The sequence below is a fragment of the Oxyura jamaicensis genome, chromosome 13 (assembly GCF_011077185.1).
Source record: "Oxyura jamaicensis isolate SHBP4307 breed ruddy duck chromosome 13, BPBGC_Ojam_1.0, whole genome shotgun sequence".
Lineage (NCBI taxonomy): Eukaryota > Metazoa > Chordata > Aves > Anseriformes > Anatidae > Oxyura > Oxyura jamaicensis.
The window spans coordinates 6,156,910-6,169,924 of NC_048905.1; the positions used below are offsets into that span (position 1 = coordinate 6,156,910).

General features: G+C 48.1%; 1 long non-coding RNA gene across 1 annotated transcript; it reads left to right on the forward strand.

Moving 5' to 3' along the window:
• Nucleotides 1-8,189: 8,189 nt before the first annotated feature.
• On the forward strand, nt 8,190-11,961 carry LOC118173646. The gene is made up of 2 exons (XR_004754327.1): nt 8,190-8,878; nt 10,840-11,961. It is a non-coding gene; the product is annotated as an uncharacterized LOC118173646 (long non-coding RNA).
• Nucleotides 11,962-13,015: the final 1,054 nt, after the last annotated feature.

Consider the following 13,015-nt stretch of genomic DNA (forward strand, 5'->3'; position numbering starts at 1 on the left):
CAACCCCTAACCATCCACAGTGGGTTTTTTAGTGTTGTTTTATTTATGCATTCTGCAAACTGCCAAAATCAGCAACACACGTCGATAGCAAGAAAGAACAAACAAGCCAAATGTCAGCTGCATTTCCTAAATCCAACCAGCAAATACTCCTTTCCTGGCATGGTGTCCTTCCTCCAACTTTTATTAAAAAGGCATTGAAGTAGGTGGCTTCAATTATCACAACGTTCTGACTGAGATCTCATACACAGATTTATCACTGGTGCAACTGCAAACATCAACGTCAACAGCAATTCTGCTGAATTATGCAGGCGGCAAATCAGAAGTCTAGTTCCAGGAGAGCAGAACGTGGAGCTGAGACTTGTCTGTGATCAGGCATCACTCCCACGGTTTTAGTATCTCCAGTCTTAACAGCTTCACTTACCTTAAAAATAACCTCGGGGTTTTTTAACAATAAATCCTGCTGAGTGAAAGTAGACAGCAACCAACTTGCGTTCCCTCACTCAGCAAAAAGACCCTGCTGTGGCAGGGAACCCAGCTTTGAAGCTGGGCCACGTGCTACCTGCACACCCCACCTCTGAAACGAGCAGAAGCAAGACCTTTCTGCAGAGATCCTTCCCAGCTGGGTGCACGAGAGCAAGTCAAAGCTGAGCTCACGGAAAGGTGTGCTGCAGAAGGACAATGCCCACTTGACCGAAGCTGTCTCCTAAGAATTATTTACACACAGCCTGCAGATAGCGGTGGTCAGCAGCTGTTACTGACATTACTGGGTATAAACAGTAAGTATTAACATAACCGTCTATTCCGTGATGCACACTACTACATGTGATGAATCTTATGGTCTCCTGAGCACTTACCACTTATAAGCATATTCATACAGCACATGGTGTATCGCAGCTATGTGCTATATACTAGATGTACTATGGTAACAACTGCTCTGTAGTTAAGGTAAGGTACACAGCTCTGTGTTGTATGCCACACGTAGCTATATAGGTATTACAACACCAGAAATTGATGTACGTTAGTAGTAATACCACTGGGCACAACAGGGAACAGGTGCGTTACTGCTCCTTGTACGAGCTGCAGCACTCAGTGTTGCAGCATTACGCAGAACTAAACGGGGGGGCATATTTGCTTTTTGTTGTTTGAGCACAGGGAAAGTATGCCAAGAGTAGTCCCCCGGGTAAGTTCATTCACCAATGTGCTCTTTAGCTTAATGGCCTTAATGACCTACTCTCCATTATTTTGCCCTTCACATCCTCCATTTCTATAGCAGCCTAGCCCTTACACATCCCCCTGACAACCCAGAGACTGCTCGCTGGTTATTTCAGAGCTGTTTTCAGTCACAATTAACTTGCACAACTTATCACTCAACCACATTGGTTTTCAAATTTTATGTAGAGTTTTATGGAAAGATTTATTTGCTCCCTGTGCCAGCTCCAGCTCCTCTTTAAAGCTCAGCCAATTTTCCTTCCTCGGCCATTTTCTAATGAATACTGCCGGTCTGCCTCACTTACTACGTACCTCATTTTATCTAACTGGAGGCTTCTGAAGTTTAATTCACCTGATTTTATATCAAGCCTCCTCCTGCAGCTAAAACATGGCACAGCAATCCTTCCCTACCTCGGATAGGTTGTGCAGCACCTTTCCCATGCGCCAAACCCACCCATTACCTTCCCTCTCATTACCTGCTGCTTCCAGGATGACAGTTCCAGCAAATCTTGACCTACTGGCTACAGGTAATAAGCCCAATGCAGTAGGAAGTTACACACAGGTGCAGCACAGGCTGTCTAAAGCTGACAACATCTTCAAGCCACGGTTCCGTAGATTTTTAATTTACCAGCTATGGGTTCCACAACAAATCGTGTCCCATTAAAAAAAAAAAAATCTTAGTTGCAACAGTGTCTCCAAATGCCCCACAAACCCCCATTTTGACAACAAAATGCCCAGAAGGCAACATGCTGCCCTCAGCTCTCGCTGATTACAGGTTTTCACCACTACTCTTTCTACGGACAAGGTAAGGTTTAGGCAAAACCTGCTGAGCACCCCGCCTTATAGCACTGCACAGAGATGCTCGGGGGGGCAGGAAGGGAGTGCAGCCCCTCCTGGGCAGGACAGGCAGGAGGCATCACGCCGTGGCCCTGTGAGCACAGCACAGAACAGCACGCCAAATGCTTATGCAAGGGGGTTACGGGGCTGCATGCAGCAGGTGGCTTTTTTTGGCACATCCAGCAGTTAGTGCTGGAGTCTGAGACTCCTTCAGCGGGCAAAAGAGCTTGTCTCAGGAAAGAGCATAAAGGGAATTTCAAAGAAGTTTGTATTTTGGCTTGCACCGAGCTGCAGTGGGAGATCAAAACTCCTCTGCAACGTGAGCAGCAGGCGTGGGGCTCTGCATTGCCTGCTACAGCTGGAGAGCTGCGGGGTTGTTTGCCCCACTGCGGCAAGGTGCACGAGCTCACCTACTCTACTGGCAGCTGGAGAGATCACTTGATTATGCCAGATGCTGGTTTCCTTCTTGGTACACTGATCTACAAGGGAGACACGGTGGGGGAGGCGGAGGTACCAGCCCCACATGAGACCCACCCCACTGCTCGCCCTGCCCTGGGTGACAAACGTCCGTGCCCGCAGCCACCTACACACGGCGCGGTTCTGCAGCGCGGGCAGGACTTCATGACCACGTTTGAACTGAAATCCCGTACACCAACAAAACACCTCCCTCTGTTTATCACTTATGAGGGTCTGCTCCAGCTGAGATCTCTGCTGTCACCGTCTCCCCTCCGCGGGATCGCTGCCAGCCTGCTCTGCGGAGGGACCTGCGGCAGGCTCTCAGAAGGCAGTGCCCACGCTGGCAGACGGGCTGGCGTTTACTTTTCTTCTTATTGTACCTTTGGGATCCATCGCAGCCAAAACAGTTTCGTAACAGAACTAAATACACAAACCAACTCAGTATCTAAGCAGCCAGAAGAGTTTAGTAAATATATTATCTAGACTTACCAACCAAATGCAGACATCTCCGACTCATAAAATGAAGTAACTGGTAAGACTGGAGCACAGGATAAATAAATAAGAAAACCATCAATTTCTGCATAACCTGCTTTTAAGACCAGCACATTGTGGATCTATCGGTACACAGAGCAAAAATTTGGGACCTGCCTCTGCTCCCGTGGGAGGACGCGGGGCCCTGCAGCAGCACGGCTGGGAGCAGCCAGCTCGGCACGTCCGTCTGAAACCCAGGACTTGAAGGGAGCGAGGGCAGCTGGAGGGCAAGCTGCTGCCGTGGGGTGAAAGGCTTCTGTGTGAGCCCCGTCACTGGGTCCCTGACCCTGTGCCATAAACCAATTTTCACTTCAGAAGTGCTGCAGGCTCACAAACTGGCTGGTTGGGCACTTGAACCCAGGTAAAGATTTGTCTCACCTTTTTTTGTGTGTGCTTGCTCAAAAACTTGAGGCCCATCTAACATATGACCCAAAAGTAATTACAAAGTAATTACAAAATATTAAATAATGCTGCTTTATACAAGAAAAGTAAGAGTGCTGTCTAAATACAGCCCTGTCTGACACCAAAATGCAGTGTCTATTTTAAACACAGACCAAATTTCAAAGAAACTACGAGGCAGCTGCCCCAGCATCAATAGGGGATGAACACTCAGCAGCCTGGGGGAGCTTTTCCAAACATTAGAGCTTTTGGTCCTTTAACCGTGTTGGCAAAGTCAGCACCAAGGAACTGCCCCTAAGGACAGGGCTTTTCCCAAGCAATGAATAAAGAAGGAAGAAAAAAGTGTCATTAAATACTCCAACTCTCCTTTGCACTACCAACGTCGTCTAGGCTCCGAGTCCTGTTGATTCATTCTACCACTTGTGTGCACACAGATGAAAACGACCAGCTAACTTCTTCCATCTCCTACCTTTGTACCTGCTGAGGCTCAAACCTGGAACTTGCATCCAAACTGTATTTCCGTGTCGGTCTGCATTCAGGAAGTTCTGCGCCCTTAGGGTATTAGCTAACTTACCTGTAGTTTGCTGATAGTGTGATTTCATTCACTGAATTACATCTTTTCATTAACGGATCACACATTTTTTGCTTTCCTCTCAGCTATTCCCGTCATCCTCTCCGTGTTGTGCCCACAAAGATCCATGTTGTGCCCTTCTTTACAACGGCACTAACACCTATTAAAGCACATTCCCTGCTGCAATCTGCAGGGCTATCACACATTTCTCACCAGCTCCAAAGGCTCCCGTGGCTCCAGTACCACACCAGCATTGACACGGATGGGTGAAGGTGCTGTGAGCCCTCCCAGCACAATGGGTCCTTTCTTCAAGGAACCAGCCCTAAAACAACTCCTTCGTTGGCCTTTTTTTTTCCTTCCTGGAGGAAGGACACTGGAAGACAGTCTCCAAAACCCACGCTACGGGTAGGCTGCCCAGAGGCACAGACCTAACAGCCCTTCTCTTCACCGTGCTCCTCGCAGCACTGTGCCGCAGCGTCTCTGGCTGGGGACCATCCCTGACTTGCAATGTTTTCTATCCCATAACCTAATTTCATTTGCACACAGAAGCTCTCTGGGCAGCACGCACAACCTCTGAGGGAAACATATGTCTTTTCATCCCCCCAGGACGTGCTAGCACATAAAATCATCCCCCAGACTTGTGCAGGCCCATAAAAATCACTTCAACAATGTGTTATTCTTAATTGCCTCAGGCAAGCTAGCCAGGACTGCTAGAGCCTAAATACCGACTGTCTGTAAAAGCAGAATTCCTTACGTTCTCCAGCAGCACCCACCCCGTGCGCTCTAAGGAACCGTGCTGCTGGCACAGGCTGGCCCATCCCGTCCTGCTGGGCTAGGGGACAAGAGGCATCACGGGGGACAGCAGCACCATCCCCCAGTGCAGACGAGGAGATAGCACTCCTGGAAAGATAGGCTTTGAGACTTTTTGTTCTGTTTTTCCTATTTTAGCTCCAATACCAGTAGCTATAAAATTAATGTAGTTATGATTTCAGATTCTGTCTGCTCAAAGCTATCCGTCCTTGTCCTCGTTCAGCACGTTTTCTTTTTGCAGGACTAGCACTGGCACGTCTGCGTAGTAACGCTGCACTGATCCCAGCTACACAAGTTATCACGGAGAGGACGAGCCTCTGAAAAGTGAATTCTGTCGAACGGTTACATTCGGTGACTGCAGATTTTCACTCAAAGGGAAAACAACGGTCTTCCCAGCACTGATGTGTGGTGTATAAGAGCTGCTGGTAACCCCGGAGTCCAGCCCAGGGCCACACGCTGATGTGGGATCTTAGCAATGGGATCTTACAAACACCTGATGGGGGTGGGTGGCAGTGAAGAGGGAGCCAGGCTCTTCCCAGTGGTGCCCAGTGACAGGATGGAAGGCAATGAGCACAAACTGAAAACCAGGAAATCTACTTAAAGGCAAAAAAAAAGCATGTTTTGGTAGTGAATATGGTCAAACAGTGGAAAGGCTGCCAGGGAAGCTGCGGAGTCTCCATCCTTGGGGACAATTCAAGACCTGACAGGACCAGCTCATGAGCAACGTGCTCCAGTGGGGCCCAGCCTGCAGCAGGGGCTGGATCAGGGACCTCTGGAGGTCTCTGCCAGCCTCAGCTGCTCTGGGAGCCCATGCGTGGGTGATATAAGATCTGGCCTCACAGGAGTTTAAGTCCCCTGGCCCTACTGCCTTCCATGAATGTCAAATCCTAACCCACAGACTCCACCCCGCCCCATCACCTCCCACAAAACGCCCCATGGGAAGACCAGGTCACCAGGAGCCAACGGCCATACAATCTGGCTGAGAGACCGCAGGAGAGACTTGGGCTATCCCAGCTTCAAATCTGTGCAGGGGCAGTGACAATACTATTAGCTCGTGTTTCTGATAAAAAGTTGGGACATCATGTTTTTCTTTTACCAAATCTTGTTAGAACAGACTGTCCTGTGCAAAGCAAAAGTTCATCACTTGCCATTTTGCAGGGAATTAAATCCCACGACAACGTTAAAAAGAGCTCAGTTATAAAATAACTGCTATCAGATCTATAATCTGTAATGCAATAAGCAAAATGGATGATTTATAAGGAGCTGTAGCGATAACTCACTTAGAAGGAACACATTCTGTGTCAGCCTGAACCGCTGGCCCAAGGATTGCTCTTTTACAGCACCAGGGAGAATCGGGAGGAGAAAGCACAACTCACTGAGACGTTTCAGGAATGATCAGGAGCGTGTCCAAATCGCTAATCCTTCCGCCACCTCCCCGTGCACCTGCTTTCTCAGCACTGCGTGTGCTCAGGTGTGTCAGCTGCCGACCTGCATCTCAGCAGTTTGCTGGGGGCCCAAGGAAGGACGATCCTGTGGAAAGGCACCGCCAGCGCTCGGCAACAACCAGCAGCGGGTGGGACGCGTGGCGGGTGAAAAAAGGAGGGGGGGGGAACTGGCTACAAGGAAATAGATAAAAAGGAGAAAAACTGAGTCATTAAATTGTGCTGGAAAATTCAGAAGAACAGAAGATATGATAGGGAGCTTTTTAAAAAAATGAGATATGCAATTTACAGTACCTGGCTGTGGTACTTTTATGAACAGTCATCTTACCAAGAGTGGGATTCTCCACCTGACTAGTCACCAGGTCACACTGCAGACAGTGGAAAGAAATCATTCTCAGGGAGCAATCCTACTCACCTGAAAGTAGATTTCTAAAATAAATCTGTGATCATGGATTGACCTTTTGTTTTCTCTCTCTAACATCTGCAAATGAAGGCTAAAGGGACTAGACAAGACACAGACCTTTGAAGTTTGGGAAAAGAAACCCCATTCTTAGTGTCACTTCTTAACAGTGATACTGCTAAAGAGATGTGAGACCTACCTGCGGCACACAGGGACTATACACTTTAAAAGGCAACCAAAAGGCCCTAAATCAGCAGATTTGCCTGCGTACCTTGAAAGAAATACTGTGCAATGTTCCAACTTGGAAATATTTTCTATCCTTTCTTTCTGAAGAAAGCCCAAAGGCTTCGTGAGATGTCAGCGAAGCACCGAATTTACTCTGCTCGCAATGCTTTGGGTCAGCAGTGCTGAGCACTGGGAGCAGAGATGTGCCACCGCCTCTTCCGCCTCTGCACAGCGCTGCTCTGTCAGAAATAGACACTGAGAGGAATTTTCTGATTTTCTCACTGTGGAGAACCTTCCTGCAGACAACATGAAGGTCCGAAACAGATTTTGGAATGGAAAAAACAATCTTAGCCCCAACATTGCAGTTTGGCTAAGGAAGCAAATAAATGCCTCGTTAGGAACGTAGGTAAGATAGACACCACGACAGCTTAAAATACACAAGCAAGGAGAAAAAGACCTGAACCGGCTCTCTGTGTGATGACCCATGCAAGGTCCCAGGGGATCACTGAAGCCTGGCAGGCAGCGTGTCTCTAAGACATCCCCTACAATCTCCCCGTGACACCCCCTCGGTGCGCGCAGCAGCCTGCAGCGGCTCCGCGTGTGCTGTAGCAGCCTGCCGCCTAACCCCGCCACGGCTCGCGCCTGCAGCACTTTCTAGAGAACCACCGGCTTTTTGCAACGTGTTAGAGCAGCAGACAGAAATGTTACAACGTGTGGTAGGGTTACTGAGGTGTGATGTCCATTAGAAGCCACTTAGCTTTATGACACAATCCGACTTGGCACCGGTGTGTGAAGCTATGCTGTAAAAGGCAGTATGAATTACATTATGATGTGAAGAGGGAGTCATTAAATTAGGAATAGGATCTCTCATAGAAGCCAATAAGCATCAGACGGAGCTGTGGAAAGAGTTCATTACATAAGAATATAAAAAGGTGGGCTGTTACATTTTGATTTGTTAAAAAAGCCAAAAGGCATCACATGAAAAGGGCCTATCGTCATGTTACAACGTGCAATAAAAGCCAATATAAATTGCATTATGATTTTAATGAGGCAGTCATTGAGTTACAACACATAATTGAAGCCAGTAGGTCTTATGTAAGGACGTGAAGCGGGATTTGTTATCTTCATAACACCGCATGCCAACCACGAGACTCCGCGTGATGATACGAAACGGGACTTCAAGACTGAGACGCGAAGAGGATTTTTCACGCTCGTGTTGCGTTATACAATAGAAGCCAACAGAAAAGTGAATTATGATGTGTGGAAAGGGACACTTCCTAACCATATACAATAGCTATGAAATAAAAATTGCAGCTAAATGGGACAGGATGGGTGTAAAATTAGCAGCGCTGCAAAATCAGGCCTACCAGTACAATGAGGAAAGGGATTCACTGCGGCTGCTTGTTCGCCTGAAGGCAGCACGCGAAACAGCACGGTGCAGTGCTCAAGCCACGGTGGTGCTTTCTTTTGAAGAAAAGCTGCCAGAGGAGCACCTGAAGATATTCTTTGTAAGGACGACGTGTGTTTTCCAGAATGGAAGGCAAAGAAACACCACAATCCCCAGCAGAGGAATGGCGCTCGCTCCCTGTGCCAGTAGCCTCACTATTTTAGCTGTGACGCTCCCAACGCACCTGAAGGTAGCAACAATCTGACTGCACCCGCCGTACCCACCGCTGATGGCCAGCATCTGCACTCACAGCAAAGCCACAGATCTGAGTCACCTCCCTGTGAAAACCTTCCCTCCTGGGTGGATGCCCTGAGCCTTATCGGGGGACCAGGCGCACACCACTGGCCGGCAGGCAGCCGCTGCTCTCCAGGCAGCCTCCGGGATGCTGCTAGCGGAGGATGCCAGCCACAGAGCGCCTGCTCCTCCCGGCCCAGCTGCTGCAGGAGCCAGGATGCCGCACAAAGCAACACAACACCACATTTTGGAGAGCTGGAGGGGCCCATCCCCTGCACGGTGCAGAGGAGCCGGACTCTGCAGCACAGGAGGCTCAGGTACCTCCGGGGGGGCGCCCCCCCCCCCCCAAGGAGGGCACGGAGTAGCCAAGCAATTATTTGAATCAATTAGCAAGCTCCGTTTCCATTTAGACATTTAGCAACGTCAGGAGCTTTCCAAGAGTCTGTTTCTTCTCATGCTCTTTTTCCCCCAGCATGTTTTTAATTACAGCCAACACTAATTTTAACGAGTTGTCTGCCTTCAGTTCTGCGTGACTATAATGTTCTCCAGCTGATTTTCAAAAAAATAAAATAAAATAAAATCAGGTTTTAACTTCTCAAGCTGCCTTTTCAACAAAAACAGCCGCCCGTTACACGGCTTGGCAGCCGGCCGCGCTCTGCGAGCTGCACGGCGCCGCGCTCCAGGCAGGCCCGGCCCGGCCGTGTCCCAGCTGGATCCAGGCTCCCGGTGCCTGAGCCGTGGGCAATGCGGAGGGCGCAGGTGAAGCTCCCTTGCTGCCTGCACCCTTGAATCCAGCCCTCTTTGGCTTCACGGAGCTTGGCTTTCCTCTTGTTTTTGCTTACTTACATTCATTCAGCTTTCAAGGCTGTTAGCGCTTCCTGTGGCTTGAAAGCCAAAGAGGAAAAGCGGCGATCATCCAGGTAGCCACCCGCCGAACACTGCGGGCAGAATTTCTTGTATTATTCCTGTGTCAGGACAAATCCTCTTGGCTCAGGTAAGGCAAAATTATAGAAAAAGGCCAGGTCTTGATGTGAAGCATCCAAGTTGTTGCAAAATGACATAGCAATTTTTCTGCAACATTTTCCATTTTTCTAATAAAACACAGCTTTCAGACAGGACCCCCACATCTCTTCCAAGAACAGGGGACAGTGCCTACATTGGGATTTTGTTCAGAAAAGGGGAGATTAGAAAAGCTGATGCTCAGACCCTTCTGCGTACTGCTGTGCTCACAGGTGAGGTACAGGGAGGGGCTGGCAGGAGGTGACTGCAACCTCCCATCACTGCTTTGCCCCGGAGTTGTTAAATACTAAAAATATCAGCACGGAGTGCATCCTTGAAACATTACCCAAATACTTGGCTTCAGGCCTGAGATCTTGATCTGAGGCTCTTCTTGCCATTCAAGACGACTCAGAAATCCAATTACGCAACAGTGACACTCCGCTGTTATCACCAGGCAGACTGCTCCACTTCTCAAATCTGTACAGCACATGAACCCTTCCACCCACAGATGCACATCATCACTGCTCTTATTTTTCCATTATTACATCACTCACATATATCTCCTGAAGGAGCACGAAAGGAAAAATTGTGAACAGGTTAACTTGCTTGACAAACTGTTCAGAAGGCCTGCACAGTTCTTTTGTCACTGCAAACGAGCGTGCTTTCCTGTTCGCTTTGAACTGATGCACCTGCTCTGAAATTGTATCTTGTCTCTGCTTATTTTAGTAATACTTGTGCTATCCACCTGAACCTTTTCTTTTTCCCCCCCCGTCATAAAGTAAAATGTAGCTTTGCTGAAGCAAATGCAATTTTCAGACTTTCCACCTCTTCAGGAATTGTATAGTTTGTTTCAACAGTTCTGGAAAGCCTCTAACTTTGACAAATACTTATGCGGTTTTTGCCATGAAACAGAATGATGCTCGGCCCATGCTGCACCCATAAATAAAACTATGCACACGCAAACACTGCAACACAACAGAATGTATCAGGTTTTTAATAAATGGGGCTGTTGGCTGAAAGAAGCTCAGCCAGACCTATTTCAGCACTTAATAACTGCTAAGTATCATCCAAAGAGAAAGGAGGCATCCCTGCCAAACCTGTAGGTCATCCGCCCTGCACCAGTCGTATAGAAAAGCACCAAGATGTTTATTATTACATAAGAATGAAGAGTGCCTCTTTCTCAGACCCCTGAACCTGTTCCATTTTGCATTTAGCCGATATTGTATTGATTTGCCATGATTTTGTATCAGAATTTAGTGTTTTCTTTTTTGTCTTCCAGACCAAAGTTTAATTCACAGCGTAATGAAATCCCACAATTCAAGCACCAAAGCGTGCCATATACCACACGTAAACGCCCTAATACTCTACATTTTACAGCCGTGTATCATGAAGAACACTAAATCTGAGAAACAAGATTTTCAAGAGCATCACAGGTACTTGAGAGCAACCCCAAGCGATAACCAAAGCAATGCATGGGACGGGGCCTGCCTGGAACACGGGCACCGGGCTGGGGAGCAGCAGCACCGCGATGCAGGACAGCCAGCCCCCAGCACGGCCGGCACTACCTGCCTCGCTCCCCATCGCAGCTAACGAACTGCAACGCTTTATGAACAAGAACTAATTGTTACCCTGCTCTTTGTTAGGGCGCAGTTTAATTCTGTACATTACATTTTAGTACCACTTTGGATGCGGTTATGAGCCCACGCTAGCTTGGCCATGGCACCTTCACAGAAGGTGTCTCGGTTTGAATCAGGAGCACGGTCCTGCCCAGCTGCACCTGATTATCAAAGGGAGAGAGCAAAGGTGCCTGAATCGAGGCTCAGTCCCGTGGAAATCCCGCAGAACCTACCCAGAGCTGAGACAGCCCCCGTGCACACAGGCAACACGTGCCCGCACTCCCCTGCAGCGTCGCTCGTGCCGCGGCCCTTCCGTGCCATCGCTGTCTGACAGCGCAGGGGGAAGCATCGAACGCTGCAAGTTCACGAGTGATTTATGCGCTTGTCATTATTCATGGCTATAAAACATTATAATGCTCGAAATAAGTAAAAACATTTTTGCAGCTGCTGCAAATGTTTCATTCCTAGATGTAAGCTTGGCCGAGACACAGGGATCGCTGCATAAGCGCCAGATTCGCAGTGAAGTAATTAGCACTTTGAAACACACATCTACCTAATGCGGGCACTCACAATCCAGCCAGAGTTTCAACATGACCTGCGCTGATAACTAGCCGCAAAGACAAATGTTTCCCAGGCTGCTCTCCTCCAGACAGGTAACTTTATCCCTTATCCCAAAGGTGTGGAAGAGCAAGGATGAAGTGTTACAGACCTGGAACGACGTCCCACGCTACAGATGTGTAAAACAGCTGGGCAAATGATGTCATTAAAAATACTTCGCCACCTCTGCTACTTGCTCTTGTTATTAAAAGCAGACGTTAACTTTCTTTACCTAATCGCACCGTGTAAACCTGTTGTGTCAAGTCCTCAGCACGTTCTGTTCCTAATTAGCAAAGACAACCCACAGCTGCTTCCCATAAACTTCTCCGGGTGGCTTTGAACTTGCCGGGCTGCAACACAGATGTGTTTTGCTTCTGAAATGCACATTTCTATCCAAATAATAGAGGCTTCTTCTGGAGAATCCATACATGCTCTATTCCAAACCCATGGCCCATGGAGCATGCATGGACCATAACTCAAAAGGAGATGGAAATAAAGCCGTAATGCTTTTTATCCATCTTTCCATCACAGACAGATCTTCAAGTCGTCTGCAGACTAGCTTCACTCAACCAAGCATCCACTGAGCTGCTTGGAATACAACAGCTGGGTCCAAATTCCCCTAAAAACCAATGAGAAGATCTCAGTGGCTTTTAATGGTCCCAAAACACTGTTTCTATTAGTAAAGAGGAAACAGTATGTGCTTTAGAAAATAAGGGTCTTAAGAAATATTGATATTGTTCTAGGTTCTGGTAGCATCACCCTTCTGACAGAGCAGATCTAAATATTCCTGTGATCCTGCCAAGCTTTCGTGCTTACTGGGTTACGAAGGAGCAAAGTTTTCAGATGTACTCAACATGCTTCAGGCCATGCTCTCGCTGCAACCAGGAGAGAAACCTTCGGTGATTTCAGCAAGAGTAAAATCAGGATGGCATCAAGAATCAAATCCCATCGCAAAGACACGTGCACCTTGTTTCATTTTATCACGGTAGAGCCCCTTATACCCGTACTGCTGCTTACCTGCTCGAGGCGTCCCGACGTACCTTGCCATGGGCACAGCGAGCAGCCACCCGCTGTTTTCCTTCCAAGAACTCCATCAGTCTCCCAGATCGCAGGAGGAAAAGGTCTGACTAGGTATTAGTAAGCACGGATGAAAAGTTGGTTATTTGATAATCCTATTAAATTTCACTAGGTTTTGAATAACTCCAGCTGACAGCATTACAGCTGGTTTTCTCCTCTGTGCAG